The sequence below is a fragment of the Oncorhynchus gorbuscha genome, unplaced genomic scaffold (genome assembly GCF_021184085.1).
Source record: "Oncorhynchus gorbuscha isolate QuinsamMale2020 ecotype Even-year unplaced genomic scaffold, OgorEven_v1.0 Un_scaffold_5930, whole genome shotgun sequence".
NCBI lineage: Eukaryota > Metazoa > Chordata > Actinopteri > Salmoniformes > Salmonidae > Oncorhynchus > Oncorhynchus gorbuscha.
This window is the reverse complement of record NW_025749634.1, coordinates 10,020-18,174: the sequence shown is the minus strand read 5'-3', so window position 1 is coordinate 18,174 and position 8,155 is coordinate 10,020. Positions and strand designations below refer to the sequence as shown.

General features: G+C 45.6%; 1 pseudogene; it reads right to left on the bottom strand.

Moving 5' to 3' along the window:
* Window positions 1–485: 485 nt before the first annotated feature.
* Window positions 486–6,923, bottom strand: LOC124029263 (annotated as a pseudogene).
* Window positions 6,924–8,155: the final 1,232 nt, after the last annotated feature.

The following is an 8,155-nucleotide window of genomic DNA, read 5'->3' as shown; positions in this document are numbered from 1 at the left end:
AGGTTGATAATGATGTGTTTAGTTGTAGCAGGTTGATAATGTTGTGTTTAGTTGTAGCAGGTTGATAATGTTGTGTTTAGTTGTGGTAGGTTGATAATGTTGTGTTTATTTGTAGCAGGTTGATAATGTGTTTAGTTGTAGCAGGTTGATAATGATGTGTTTAGTTGTAGCAGGTCGGTAATGTTGTGTTTAATTGTAGCAGGTCGATAATGCTGTGTTTAGTTGTAGCAGGTCGATAATGCTGTGTTTAGTTGTAGCAGGTCGATAATGTTGTGTTTAGTTGTAGCAGGTTGATAATGCTGTGTTTAATTGTAGCAGGTCGGTAATGTTGTGTTTAGCAGTAGCAGGTTGATAATGTTGTGTTTAGCAGTAGCAGGTTGGTAATGTTGTGTTTAGCAGTAGCAGGTTGATAATGTTGTGTTTAGTTGTGCATCCTGGGAGTGTCGGTCCATATAGAGATTGGCCACACCTCTTTACAGGGGAGGAGTCTAAAACAGCTTAGTCCCTCATCCATCTCACCTCAGCTCCTCCCCTTTCCTGGCCTTGGCAGGTATTGTGCTTTCTGATTGGCCCTGCTGGCTGGTCCCACCCCCAGTCCAGGTCCCGAGTGGGTTACTGCTGTGCGGGTGGTGAAAAAAGTGACCAATCACCTCGCAATATGCCGGAGGCGAGCGTTCCATGCGTCCGTGGCTGTTGGCTACGCTGATACCAGAGTTACTGCTGGGTGGTCTCGGCCCTCCCCCCCCTCCACTGTGCATGTCTATCACTTCACTGTGGAAGATGGTTCTATTGGGGGGCCCTGACCGACTCCCTGTTTAACTCCAACTGCTGCTCTGGGTCCCTCAGCTGTAAGGTGCAGGGGCCCTGGTAGGCGGGGGCTCCTCTCCGTCAGACAGGGAGATGGTGGGGGGAAGGTGGATGTCGTGGGTCAGGTAGGGGTAGGTGGGCTGGAAGCGACTGAAACGATCCCGGTACATAAAGGAGGGGGCTGTGAACCTCTCCCTGGCCTGGGGCACATACACCACCTAGACACAGAGATAGATAGAGGGTTAGATAGTTACACCACCTAGACACAGACACATACACCACCTAGACACAGAGATAGATAGAGGGTTAGATAGTTACACCACCTAGACACAGAGATAGATAGAGGGTTAGATAGTTACACCACCTAGTCACAGAGATAGATAGAGGGTTAGATAGTTACACCACCTAGTCACAGAGATAGATAGAGGGTTAGATAGTTACACCACCTAGACACAGAGATAGATAGAGGGTTAGATAGTTACACCACCTAGACACAGAGATAGATAGAGGGTTAGATAGTTACACCACCTAGACACAGAGATAGATAGAGGGTTATAGATAGTTACACCACCTAGACACAGAGATAGATAGAGGTTAGATAGTTACACCACCTAGACACAGAGATAGATAGAGGGTTAGATAGTTACACCACCTAGACACAGAGATAGATAGAGGGTTATAGATAGTTACACCACCTAGACACAGAGATAGATAGAGGGTTAGATAGTTACACCACCTAGACACAGACACATACACCACCTAGACACAGAGATAGATAGAGGGTTAGATAGTTACACCACCTAGACACAGAGATAGATAGAGGGTTATAGATAGTTACACCACCTAGTCCTAGACACAGAGATAGATAGAGGGTTAGATAGTTACACCACCTAGACACAGAGATAGATAGAGGGTTAGATAGTTACACCACCTAGACACAGAGATAGATAGAGGGTTAGATAGTTACACCACCTAGTCCTAGACACAGAGATAGATAGAGGGTTAGATAGTTACACCACCTAGTCCTAGACACAGACAGATACACCACCTAGTCCTAGACACAGACAGTCAGACCACCTAGTCCTAGACCCATTACTAAACAGCTTGGATCCAGTGGGTCCATTACTAAACAGACTGGATCTAGTGGATCCATTACTAAACCGATTGGATCCAGTGGATCCATTACTAAACAGATTGGATCCAGTGGATCCATTACTAAACAGATTGATCCAGTGGGGTCCATTACTAAACAGATTGGATCCAGTGGGTCCGTTACTAAACAGATTGGATCCAGTGGGTCCGTTACTAAACAGATTGGATTGGTCCATTACTAAACAGATTGGATCCAGTACTAAACAGATTGGATCCAGTGGGGTCCATTACTAAACAGATTGGATCCAGTACTAAACAGATTGGATCCAGTGGGGTCCGTTACTAAACAGATTGGATCCATTACTAAACAGATTGGATCCAGTGGGGTCCATTACTAAACAGATTGGATCCAGTGGGTCCGTTACTAAACAGATTGGATCCATTACTAAACAGATTGGATCCATTACTAAACAGATTGGATCCATTACTAAACAGATTGGATACATTACTAAACAGATTGGATCCATTACTAAACAGATTGGATCCATTACTAAACAGATTGGATCCAGTACTAAACAGATTGGATCCATTACTAAACAGATTGGATCCATTACTAAACAGATTGGATCTAGTGGGTCCGTTACTAAACAGATTGGATCTAGTGGGGTCCTTTACTAAACAGATTGGATCCATTACTAAACAGATTGGATCTAGTGGGGTCCATTACTAAACAGATTGGATCCATTACGAAACAGATTGGATCCAGGGGGGTCCATTACTAAACAGATTGGATCCATTACTAAACAGATTGGATCCATTACTAAACAGATTGGATCCAGGGGGATCCATTACTAAACAGATTGGATCCAGTGGGATCCATTACTAAACAGATTGGATCTAGTGGGGGTCCATTACTAAACAGATTGGATCTAGTGGGGGTCCATTACTAAACAGATTAGATCCATTACTAAACAGATTGGATCCAGTGGATCCATTACTAAACAGATTGGATCCAGTGGATCCATTACTAAACAGATTGGATCCAGTGGATCCATTACTAAACAGATTGGATCCAGTGGGGTCCATTACTAAACAGATTGGATCCAGTGGGGTCCACATAAACAGATTGGATCCATTACTAAACAGATTGGATCCAGTGGATCCATTACTAAACAGATTGGATCCATTACTAAACAGATTGGATCCATTACTAAACAGATTGGATCTAGTGGGGTCCTTTACTAAACAGATTGGATCCATTACTAAACAGATTGGATCTAGTGGGGTCCATTACTAAACAGATTGGATCCATTACGAAACAGATTGGATCCAGGGGGGTCCATTACTAAACAGATTGGATCCATTACTAAACAGATTGGATCCATTACTAAACAGATTGGATCCAGGGGGATCCATTACTAAACAGATTGGATCCAGTGGGATCCATTACTAAACAGATTGGATCTAGTGGGGGTCCATTACTAAACAGATTGGATCTAGTGGGGGTCCATTACTAAACAGATTAGATCCATTACTAAACAGATTGGATCCAGTGGATCCATTACTAAACAGATTGGATCCAGTGGATCCATTACTAAACAGATTGGATCCAGTGGATCCATTACTAAACAGATTGGATCCAGTGGGGTCCATTACTAAACAGATTGGATCCAGTGGGGTCCGTTACTAAACAGATTGGATCCAGTGGATCCATTACTAAACAGATTGGATCCAGTGGGGTCCATTACTAAACAGATTGGATCCAGTGGGTCCATTACTAAACAGATTGGATCTAGTGGGATCCATTACTAAACAGATTGGATCCAGTGGGATCCATTACTAAACAGATTGGATCCAGTGGGGGTCCGTTACTAAACAGATTGGATCCAGGGGGGTCCATTACTAAACAGATTGGATCCATTACTAAACAGATTGGATCCAGTGGATCCATTACTAAACAGATTGGATCCAGTGGGGTCCATTACTAAACAGATTGGATCCAGTGGGTCCATTACTAAACAGATTGGATCTAGTGGGATCCATTACTAAACAGATTGGATCCAGTGGGATCCATTACTAAACAGATTGGATCCAATGGGGGTCCGTTACTAAACAGATTGGATCCAGGGTGGTCCATTACTAAACAGATTGGATCCATTACTAAACAGATTGGATCCATTACTAAACAGATTGGATCTAGTGGGGGTCCATTACTAAACAGATTGGATCCAGTGGGTCCATTACTAAACAGATTGGATCCAGTGGATCCATTACTAAACAGATTGGATCCAGTGGGGTCCATTACTAAACAGATTGGATCTAGTGGGGTCCGTTACTAAACAGATTGGGTCCGTTACTAAACAGATTGGATCCAGTGGATCCATTACTAAACAGATTGGATCCAGTGGGGTCCATTACTAAACAGATTGGATCTAGTGGGGTCCGTTACTAAACAGATTGGATCCAGTACTAAACAGATTGGATCCAGTGGGTCCATTACTAAACAGATTGGATCCAGTGGGGTCCGTTACTAAACAGATTGGATCCATTACTAAACCGATTGGATCCATTACTAAACAGACTGGATCTAGTGGGGTCCGTTACTAAACAGATTGGATCCATTACTAAACAGATTGGATCTAGTGGGGGTCCATTACTAAACAGACTGGATCTAGTGGATCCATTACTAAACAGATTGGATCTAGTGGGGTCCGTTACTAAACAGACTGGATCTAGTGGGGTCCATTACTAAACAGATTGGATCTAGTGGGTCCGTTACTAAACAGATTGGATCTAGTGGGGTCCGTTACTAAACAGATTGGATCCATTACTAAACAGATTGGATCTAGTGGGGTCCAGTACTAAACAGATTGGATCCAGTGGGTCCGTTACTAAACAGATTGGATCTAGTGGGTCCATTACTAAACATATTGGATCCATTACTAAACAGATTGGATCCATTACTAAACAGATTGGATCTAGTGGGGTCCATTACTAAACAGATTGGATCCAGTGGGTCCATTACTAAACAGATTGGATCTAGTGGGGTCCGTTACTAAACAGATTGGATCCAGTGGGGTCCATTACTAAACAGATTGGATCTAGTGGGGGTCCATTACTAAACAGACTGGATCTAGTGGGGTCCATTACTAAACAGATTGGATCCATTACTAAACAGATTGGATCTAGTGGGGGTCCATTACTAAACAGACTGGATCTAGTGGGGTCCATTACTAAACAGATTGGATCCATTACTAAACAGACTGGATCTAGTGGGGTCCGTTACTAAACAGATTGGATCCATTACTAAACAGATTGGATCTAGTGGGGGTCCATTACTAAACAGACTGGATCTAGTGGGGTCCATTACTAAACAGATTGGATCCATTACTAAACAGATTGGATCTAGTGGGGGTCCATTACTAAACAGACTGGATCTAGTGGGGTCCATTACTAAACAGATTGGATCCATTACTAAACAGACTGGATCTAGTGGGGTCCGTTACTAAACAGATTGGATCCATTACTAAACAGATTGGATCTAGTGGGGGTCCATTACTAAACAGACTGGATCTAGTGGATCCATTACTAAACAGATTGGATCTAGTGGGGTCCGTTACTAAACAGATTGGATCTAGTGGGGTCCGTTACTAAACAGATTGGATCTAGTGGGGTCCATTACTAAACAGATTGGATCCATTACTAAACAGATTGGATCTAGTGGGGTCCAGTACTAAACAGATTGGATCCAGTGGGTCCGTTACTAAACAGATTGGATCTAGTGGGTCCATTACTAAACAGATTGGATCCATTACTAAACAGATTGGATCCATTACTAAACAGATTGGATCTAGTGGGTCCGTTACTAAACAGATTGGATCTAGTGGGGTCCCCATCACATCAGACAGACTGATGTCAGTGACTGCCAAGTAGACCTGTCTCTCTCCTCCGCTGCACACACACACACACACACACACACACACACACACACACACACACACACACACACACACACACACACACACACACACACACACACACACACACACACACACACACACACACCCTTGGTTTTTACCTCGGAGGCGCCTTGTCGAGAGCCGCTGTCCGGCGGCCAGAGACACACATCCTGATGACAGAAAGAGACAGTCTGAACATTTGACCTGTGGAGGAAACCGATAACCTAACGGCCATATTGGTCTGCTTCACTCAGCAATACATGTTAAAACAAGAACCAGCTCCAATCTGGTGAACTGGGTCTGCTTCACTCAGCAATACATGTTAAAACAAGAACCAGCTCCAATCTGGTGAACTGGGTCTGCTTCACTCAGCAATACATGTTAAAACAAGAACCAGCTCCAATCTGGTGAACTGGGTCTGCTTCACTCAGCAATACATGTTAAAACAAGAACCAGCTCCAATCTGGTGAACTGGGTCTGCTGTCTAGACACACACGCACGTACACACAAATCACAGGAGGTTGGTGGCACCTTAATTGGGGAGGACAGGCTGGTTGTAATGACTGGAGCAGAATGGGTGGAATGGTATCAGGCACATCACTGTTTCCATGGTTTCCAGGGGTGTGATGCCATTCCATTTCCTCTGTTAAGAGCCGTCCTCCCCTCAGCAACCTCCACTCACACACGCAGTACTGACCCGCTGTAGGTGTTGTGCTTGCCTCCGGGCCTGGTTCTGTCTGGTCGTAAAGGAGCAGGCAGACACACACACACACACACACACACACACACACACACACACACACACACACACACACACACACACACACACACACACACACACACACACACACACACACACACACACACACACACACACACACACACACACACACACACACACGGTACTGACCCGCTGTAGGTGTTGTGCTTGCCCCCGGGCCTGGCTCTGCCTGGTCGTAAAGGAGCAGGCAGACAGCTTGTAGTGGTTCAACAGACAGCCAATCACCAGCAGCATTACAGTCATCAGGACCAGGATGATGAGGATCTGAGCAGACTCCAGGACAGCTGGATGACAGAGAGGAGAGAAAGACAACAGGTTGGAGGATCTGAACAGACTCCAGGACAGCTGGAGGACAGAGAGGAGATACACTGAGAGAAAGACAACAGGTTGGAGGATCTGAACAGACTCCAGGACAGCTGGAGGACAGAGAGGAGAGACACTGAGAGAAAGACAACAGGTTGGAGGATCTGAACAGACTCCAGGACAGCTGGAGGACAGAGAGGAGAGACACTGAGAGAAAGACAACAGGTTGGAGGATCTGAACAGACTCCAGGACAGCTGGAGGACAGAGAGGAGAGAAAGACAACAGGTTGGAGGATCTGAACAGACTCCAGGACAGCTGGATGACAGAGAGGAGAGAAAGACAACAGGTTGGAGGATCTGAACAGACTCCAGGACAGCTGGAGGACAGAGAGGAGAGACACTGAGAGAAAGACAACAGGTTGGAGGATCTGAACAGACTCCAGGACAGCTGGATGACAGAGAGCAGAGAAAGACAATAGGTTGGAGGATCTGAACAGACTCCAGGACAGCTGGAGGACAGAGAGGAGAGACACGGAGAGAAAGACAACAGGTTGGAGGATCTGAACAGACTCCAGGACAGCTGGAGGACAGAGAGGAGAGAAAGACAACAGGTTGGAGGATCTGAACAGACTCCAGGACAGCTGGATGACAGAGAGGAGAGAAAGACAACAGGTTGGAGGATCTGAACAGACTCCAGGACAGCTGGATGACAGAGAGGAGAGAAAGACAACAGGTTGGAGGATCTGAACAGACTCCAGGACAGCTGGAGGACAGAGAGGAGAGACACGGAGAGAAAGACAACAGGTTGGAGGATCTGAACAGACTCCAGGACAGCTGGAGGACAGAGAGGAGAGACACTGAGAGAAAGACAACAGGTTTCAACATCTACAATACAATTAATCACTGTCAATGTCTACCGTTTCGGGGGGCAGGTAGTCTAGTGGTTAGAGGGGGAGGCAGGTAGTCTAGTGGTTAGAGGGGGAGGCAGGTAGTCTAGTGGTTAGAGGGGAGGCAGGTAGTCTAGTGGTTAGAGGGGGGAGGCAGGTAGTCTAGTGGTTAGAGGGGGAGGCAGGTAGTCTAGTGGTTAGAGGGGGAGGCAGGTAGTCTAGTGGTTAGAGGGGGAGGCAGGTAGTCTAGTGGTTAGAGGGGGAGGCAGGTAGTCTAGTGGTTAGAGGGGGAGGCAGGTAGTCTAGTGGTTAGAGGGGTGAGGCAG